The 8227-nt window shown below is 46.8% G+C and overlaps 1 long non-coding RNA gene across 2 annotated transcripts; it reads right to left on the reverse strand.

Annotated features, from left to right (window-relative positions):
* Nucleotides 1-1212: 1212 nt before the first annotated feature.
* On the reverse strand, nucleotides 1213-7509 carry LOC114809063. Of its 2 annotated transcripts, XR_003756819.2 has the most exons (3): nucleotides 7093-7509; nucleotides 4603-4693; nucleotides 1213-3779 (listed from the first exon to the last, which is right to left on the reverse strand). It is a non-coding gene; the product is annotated as an uncharacterized LOC114809063 (long non-coding RNA). The 2 variants fall into 2 exon arrangements; XR_003756818.2 differs by lacking the exon at nucleotides 4603-4693.
* Between the last annotated feature and the right edge of the window lie 718 nt (nucleotides 7510-8227).

Below are 8227 nucleotides of genomic sequence, written 5' to 3' on the forward strand. Positions count from 1 at the left end.
TCAGGCCATGTTTCCCCACTCCTCAGAAACCTCTAGTGGTTATCTATCCACCTCTGCATCAAACAGAAACTTCTCACCAATGTTTTTAAAACACTCAATCACCCTCCTCCTCCTGCCTCAACTCACTACTCTCCTGCAATCCAGCCCACATACTTCATTCCTCTAATGCTTATCTTCTCACTGTATCTCATTCTCATCTATCTTGCCACTGACCTCTCACCTACATCTTGCTGCTGGCAATGAATGCCTTCCCTCTTCATATGCAAAGATGATCAAATAATAATAATAATAATGTTGGTATTTGTTAAGCGCTTACTATGTGCAGAGCACTGTTCTAAGCGCTGGGGTAGACACAGGGGAATCAGGTTGTCCCACGTGGGGCTCACAGTCTTCATCCCCATTTTACAGTTGAGGGAACTGAGGCACAGAGAAGTTAAGTGACTTGCCCACAGTCACACAGCTGACAAGTGGCAGAGCTGGGATTCGAACTCATGAGCCCTGACTCCAAAGCCCATGCTCTTTCCACTGAGCCACACTGATCACTCTCCCCACCTTCAAATCCTTATTGAAGTCACATATCATCCAAGAGGTCTTCCTAGCCTAAGCTCCACTTTTCTTCAACTCCCACTTCCATCTGCTTTGCCCTGACTTGCTCAATTTACTCATCCCCCTCCCAGCCCCACCACACTTTTGTCCTATCTGTAATTTATTTATTCATATTAATGTCTGTTAGCTCCTCTAGACTGTAAACTCATGCGGGCAGGGAATATGTTTGTTAGATTGCTCTATTGTACTCTCCCAAACAGTGAACACAGTGCTCTGCAAACAGTAAGTGCTCAATAAATATGATTGACTGACTGACATTCATATGAATAAATAAATTAATAATAATAATAATAACAATGTTGGTATTTGTTAAGCGCTTACTATGTGCAGAGCACTGTTCTAAGTGCTGGGGTCGACATAGGGGAATCAGGTTGTCCCACGTGGGGCTCACAGTCTTAATCCCCATTTTACAGATGAGATAACTGAGGCACAGAGAAGTTAAGTGACTTGCCTACAGTCACACAGCTGACAAGTGGCAGAGCTGGGATTCAAACTCATGACCTCTGACTCCAAAGCCCGTGCTTTTTCCACTGAGCCACATCGATATGTACTTCATTTTGTGTGGGATACCAAGACCCTTATTCAAAATAAATGCTCGGAGTCGTCTCAAGGTAACAATCAAAAGAGTTTTATTATGGTTCTTGCAAGAAGCGGGGACAGTCTCGGCTCCGACGAGTCGGAACAAGGAGTGCCCATTTTACAGAAACAGAGCAGCTAGCTAAATAGAGAAAAGACAAAGAACCCCCCCCCATCTTCTGTTGGTTTTTGTTTTCATTGGTTGGGCGGAATTCCTTTCCTTATTAGGGAATTTTTGCCTAGTTTGTGTTTCCAATGGTCAGGTGGTCTCGGTGGGGGGTTGGGGGGATGTAACCTTAGTCTAGTATTTCACCATTTTCAGCTAACTGAGGATACCTCAACACTATGGTCAGCCATTTTATCCCACTCAATCCCTCCTCATATATTTGGAAATCCTTGAGGGTTCCTCACAAGTTACTTGTGTTCAAATTTTCTCAAAGCCACCGAGCACTGGACGTCGACATCATCCCTGTCAGGGTCAACCCGTTCTATTGGGAGCCATCCCTGGCTTTTCATGATCATCATTTGAACATTTCCTTCTGTCTTGACCGTTCTGGATAAGGAACTTTGTACGATCCCTGTAATCAGCAAATGGGTAGGAGGACAATTCCACTGAGAGCAATCAGACCAAACCATAGAACCTACTTCCACCAACTACCTCCAAACCATGCCCACCATGAACTATTATAGGGGGAGCTCCATGTTTGAACAGGGACGTAAGCTATCTTCCTGATGTCTTGTGTTATCTCTTTGACTAGTCTTCCATTATCGTCGATTTTCATGCAACAATTGGTAAGGTTAAGTTTCCCACAGACTCCTCCTACTTCCACTAATCTATGTTGTATTTCTGCTTCCCGTGTCTGGGTCACTTGGTCTGCTAACAGGTCCAATGCCTTAGCTGTTTGGTTGGTGATGACTTCCACAACGGCTTGTAGCCTAATTAACCTGTTCAGCATGTAGATGGGAGTTCTATATCTCCAACTTCCACCTTGAGCCCAGGTCGCAGGCCCATATTCTTTAATTATTCTTTCAGGGGGCCACTCCTTTCTCCGCCCATTGGTGTTTCCAGCTTGGGTAAGGGAGGTGTCTATACTTCTTGTCAGCCTCCCCATTTCTTCATATAATGGAATGGCCAGATGCTTTCCAGCTTGTTCTGGTAGGAAGGAGAATTTGGGCCGAATTAATCCTATATAACAAACCCTAGTCCAATTTAGAGGAAGATGGGTGTATGCTGTCTTTCCAAAAATCCAATAGTGTCCCTTTAGGGCCAGCTGTTTTTCCTTAAATATACGAGTTCAATTTTCGTTGTCTCGTATATTAGGATAATATTGCTGATCCACTAGCCCCAAAGGTCCCGCTCCGTAGTTGTGATCGTACTGGTACTTCCAAAGTTTTTGTTTGCCCTTCCACTCACACTGTCCTACACAACTTGCCCCTGTTTTGTTTTGAAGACTCCAAAACTGAGTTAGTCCCCCTCTCCACGTCTGATTTTGCCACTTCCATTCATAATGGACCCTTGTCCAATCACCAGTTTGATTTGCTGCCTTACACTTGGCATGATCTAAGTTCCCTTTGCACATGCCCCTAATTGCGCCCCCTCCTCCTAAGTTATAGTGGCATGAGGAACTATTAGCCAACTCATCTGGGGCGTTAGGAGGGTGATCGAGGCATGACACCCAGGTTCCGTTAGAGCACTTGACATGGGTCTGTTTCCATTGATCCTTATACTATGAACAGTTGATGGTTTTGAGAATGGTCCTCCTTGTATAAGTTTAATCACAGTGGCTAATGTCCATCCCTCTCCCTATTCCCATCTGATTTAGGCAATATTTATTCTCCGGGGATGCCGCTAAGGCCCATTCGTGTTCCTCCTCTGCTTTCCAGAACCCTGTCCCATTATGTGTTTGTGACCGATTACTCAGAATCCCAGCGGGGCTGAGGGCAACGGATACCCAAGGCCATTGGGTTGAGCCTTGTGGCCCACCACAGATCCAGCAGTTAGATTAAATGTTACAGCAACCATCTGGATTAATTGCTGGAACTAGTTTTCTCCAATGGGAGAGGGATTGATGGGCAAGGCTGAGCAAACGCTGGAGGCCAACAGGAGCATCCCCAATACCGGAGTTGGTCCTTTCGATCCTCCCAGCAAGCCCATCATCTTAAGGCCCCCTAGGTCACCTTGGTCGACCCCAAGGAGTGACACCATTAGTGCAGCCGGGGATGGATGGATTGGATGTGGGGGCCTCTAGAAATACATGCAATTACACTACTTACAAAACAAAAGAGTGACTATGGTATTATGATCGAGAGAGAAATACCGAAGATCCTTCACCTCCTAAGCAGAGGTGAGGAATTGTCCATCGGGGAGATCTTACGTTCTCCTGAGGTGCAGTCTTAGTTCGTTGTCCGGATCTGGAACTGCGGTCCAGGCCTCCAGAGCGTCCACAGGTCCCTTGGTGCGAGTGTGATGGGTCCACCCCTGCTCCTGAGTCTGGACAGCGGTGTCAAATGTCAGAAGGATCTGGAAGGGTCCCTCCCAGCTGGGCGTCAGCTTCTCCTTCCAAGTCTTTATCAGGACCCAATCTCCGGGTTGGTACCTATGAATCGGGAATCCGAGGGGAGGGGTCTGAGTAATAAGTCCTTTAATTTTCAACTCTTTCAAATGTTTAGTCAAAGCTAACACATATTTTCTAATAAATCTATCCTTAGTCTCCCATACTGGGTCCACTTTCCCCTCCTTGACTCCTGGGTAGGGATGCTCAAACATCAGTTCATATGGCGACAACCCAATGTCCCTCCTCAGCTTGGTTCTTATTCTTCTTAGCAAGGCCAGAGGCAAGCATTTTGTCCAGGGCAGCTGAGTCTCAATGGCCAATTTGGTCAGTTGCCTTTTTATCTCCTAGTTCTTCCATTCCACTTTACCCGAAGACGGGGGATGCCAAGGAGTATGGTATCCCCAAGAAATTTCTAGAGCTTGGGACAGGGATTGGAGGGTTTTCGCTGCGAAGTGTGTCCCCTGATCTAAGTCTATCCATTCTACCAGCCCATACCGAGGAATTATTTGTTCTAGGAGTACTTTGCTGACCAGTGGGGCCGTAGCTCAGGGCAACGGAAAGGCCTCAACCCATGAAGTCAAGTGGTCCACTACAACCAAGAGGTATTTGAGACGTCCTACTGGTGGGAGTTCAGTAAAGTCTATCTGGACATTCTGGAAAGGCCGGTAACCTGGGGGTCGGCCTCCTGGCCTGACTCGGCGTAGGGCAGACTTATTCGTCCTTCGACAAATTAGGCAACCCTCCACCAGTTGTCTGGTCAGGGTGTGCAGTCCAGGTGACACGTACCTAATCAGTACTGCATCACATAGATTCTGAGCATCCCAGTGACTACCTTGATGTAGATATTGCAGCACACGTCTCATACCTGCCTTGGTTAGTACCTCTCGACCATCCGGGAGAAACCAATGACCATCTTCCCTTCTTTGGGCACCCAGCTGGGTAGCTTTATGTTGTTCCTCAGGAGTAAAGGATGGAGAAGGGAGATTAGAGGATAAGGTGGGGATCAACACCATTATTGTCTCGACTTGCCTCAGTTCCCTTTCCCCTGCCCTTCTAGCCTCCTCATCAGCCAATCGGTTGCCTTGGGCCTTGAAGGAAGACCCAGCCTGGTGTCCCTTTACATGAACCACTGAAATGACTTCGGGCAATAGTAAATTTACTTAGAACTTCTGTTACTAAAGTCCCATGAGCTAAATCTTTACCCTGGCTATTAACCAGTCCTCTTTCCTCCCATATCTTCCCAAACAGCTTTTTGTACAACTACAAAGTACTGCAGGTTAAGATACTCATCTTTGCCTTTCAAGAATTATCCAGCTTTGCATTTCAAGAATTTTTCTACCACCACCACATGAACTTTGTTTAAACTAAATGCTCTGTGGTAAGACTATACATTTCAAACTTACAATGATGCTTAATGCAAATGAGTTTCTCCTTGTGAATATTCCACTAAAGACAGTACCCAACCTCTTCCTGAATAAACAGGCTTGTCAAAGCTCAGGAAGTGAACATTTTGCTATACAAACAACTTGAAGAAACTGCACTTGCACCTTTTTTTTAAAAAAAGGGTACAATTTCAATCAACTCCTGTACTTCCAAAGGTTATAAAGTTGGGAACATTTACATTCAATTAGTTTGGTTCAAAGAGGAAGGTCAAATGATAAGATTCTGCAATTCCAATTTCACCCCATTGTTTTCCTAGATTGGCTTATCAGACCTATGTACATTTAAAAATCCCATAATTACTGTCCTCATCTCTCCTCATATAGACTTTGGTGGCTTCATCTAGCAAATCTCTAATTTCCTTCCTGTTCCACCCCTCTATCTTTTGAATCCTTGTGGCAATAACCGGCCAGGTGTTAGTTACAAAATGTAACTTTAGGCTAGGGATTAACTCATCACTTTCTGAGTCTATCTGAGTATTTGCGGATCCCTTCTCTTAGCCGCCCCCAAAACGCGGCTGGCGACTCGTCCTTTCCTTGTGTGATCTCAAAGGCTCTCTTTATATTTTGGGGTCTGGGAACAGCGTTCCTAATTCCCGCTATCATCAAATCTCTCAGATCCTGCATCTGCCTTGGGTGGGCTGGGTCATTTTTATTCCACCCCCGTTCTGTCATAGCTGCTGCTCTAATTTGGGATCTCTCACCTGGTTAAATAACATACTAAGGATGTGCATTAACTCGCCCCACAGGTACAAACTTTGGCCAAAGAAGTGATCCAATTGTTCTGCTACTCCCGCGGGATCCTCTCGGAGGGATTTTAAATCCTTCTTGAAATTCCTTACTTCCATACCACTCACAGGAGCCCCTACATAACCGATATGCCCAGTTGCAGTGGGCACTTCCCGGAGGGGGGGTACATTTTGGCCCCAGGGGAGACAGGGTCAGGGAGCGGAAAGTGAGATCCCTTCTCAATTGTCTCAATTCCTTGCTCAAAATTCCAGCGGGCGCATCCCCAGTTACTTCGAGATTAATGGGGGGGAGGGGCGCTCCCGGGATCGAGAGAGAGACGGTCGGCGGCGCATCCCCAGTTACTTCGAGATTAATGGGGGGGAGGGGCGCTCCCGGGATCGAGAGAGAGACGGTCGGCGCCTGTGAAACAGGTCGCGACCGCGGGGGGGGGGGGGGGGGGGGGGGGGGGGAGGGATGTAGGGAGAAGGTAGGACGAGGTTGGGGGTCCATGGATGCGGGGGCTTATCCCTCTCCTCGTCTTTTCTTAACGCCCGGATTTCCTTACTCTTTGAGGGTTTTGTCACTGCAAAGAAAAGGTTAATATCCGGTAGCCAGAAACAGGCATACATGCTTTCTTCAGGACTGGGTGGTTTTTTGTCATTCACATAAAGAACCAGTTTCTGGCACACCCAGTCCTCGGAGGAGCCATACCTTGGCCAAATCTTCCTCCCAAATCTTCCTCCCCCCAAACAAAGCAACAATATTTTATCCTTTTTTTAATCTTTCTCTCTCTTTTTTTTTAATCTTTTCCTACATATTTTGGTAAATAATTCCAATTCTGTAACCGGTTACCTAAAGGACTATCTTTGGGGATATTCAGGACATCTACGTCCTTCTTGGAGGCTTGCGATTTCGACTGTTCTTTTCCCATGTTAGATCCCTGCATCCCAGAAGAGGGTATTTGCTCTCCCCGCTTCTGTCCCTGGATCCCAGAAGGGGGTACTTGCTCTCCCCCCTTCTGTCCCTAGATCCCGGAAGAGAGTACTTGCTCTCCCCCCTTCTACTTCTACTAGGGTGGTGAGGGTCACCCACTCACCGTCAGTCACCCGGAAGCCTACTCTGAGGTCTCTTCTCCCAGAAAAAGGGATACTTGCTCTCCCCCCTTTCCCAGACCAAAGAGCGCTTACCTTCAGGTTATACGTGCATAAGTTACCTGACTGTTCTCCCGTCTGCCGGCCAGTCTTCTCTCAATTCACTGCCTCCATGCTTTTGATTGCTACCGAGTTCCTCCGCTTCGGGTTACCTTCTCGAAGAGAGTGGAGGTCCCTGACCTCTCCTTATCAAAGGCTCCCAGGAGTAAAATTCCCGGGTATGGCCTGCCTCTCAGCGGGGGTCGCCTGCCTCTCAGCGGGGGTTCAGACCGTCCTCCCAAAGAGAAATCGATCCTGGACGAGCCCCCAAAACTGTGTGGGATACCAAGACCCTTATTCAAAATAAATGCTCGGAGTCGTCTCAAGGTAACAATCAAAAGAGTTTTATTACGGTTCTTGCAAGAAGTGGGGACATTCCCGGCTCCGACGAATCGGAACAAGGAGTGCCCGTTTTACAGAAGCAGAGCAGCTAGGTAAATAGAGAAAAAACGAAGAACCCCCACCCCCCCATCTCCTGTTGGTTTTTGTTTTCATTGGTTGGGCGGAATTCCTTTCCTTATTAGGGAATTTTTGCCTAGTTTGTGTTTCCAATGGTCAGGTGGTCTCGGTGGGGGGGAATGTAACCTTAGTCTAGTATTTCACCATTTTCAGCTAACTGAGGATACCTCAACACTATGGTCAGCCATTTTATCCCACTCAATTTGGAATGAGGGAAGGGTGAATAAAAGGAGCAAATCCAAATGTAAGGGTGACCCATAAGGAAGTAGGAGAAGAGAAAATGAAGACATTGCTCAGGAAGGTCTCTTGGCGAAGGTGTACCTTCAGAATGAATGAATGAATCAATAAGGCTTTGAAGGTGGGGAGAGTGATCATCTTTTGGATATGAAGAGGGAAGACATTTCTGGCCAGGGGCAGGAGGTAGGTGAGAGGTCAGTGGTTTGATAGATGAGATTGAGGTACAGCGAGCAGGTTAACATTAGAGGATTGAAGTGTGGGGGCTGAGATAATAATAAGAGTAATAACTGTATTTGTAAAGTGCTTACAAGCAAATCGAGTTGGACAAAGTCCCTGCCTTGCATAGGGCTCACAATCCTAATCACCACTTTAGCCCAGAGAAGTGAAGTGACTTGTCCAAGGCCACACAGAAGACAAGTGGCAGAGCAGGGATTAG

Source organism: Ornithorhynchus anatinus, chromosome 2 (assembly GCF_004115215.2).
Source record: "Ornithorhynchus anatinus isolate Pmale09 chromosome 2, mOrnAna1.pri.v4, whole genome shotgun sequence".
Taxonomy (NCBI): domain Eukaryota; kingdom Metazoa; phylum Chordata; class Mammalia; order Monotremata; family Ornithorhynchidae; genus Ornithorhynchus; species Ornithorhynchus anatinus.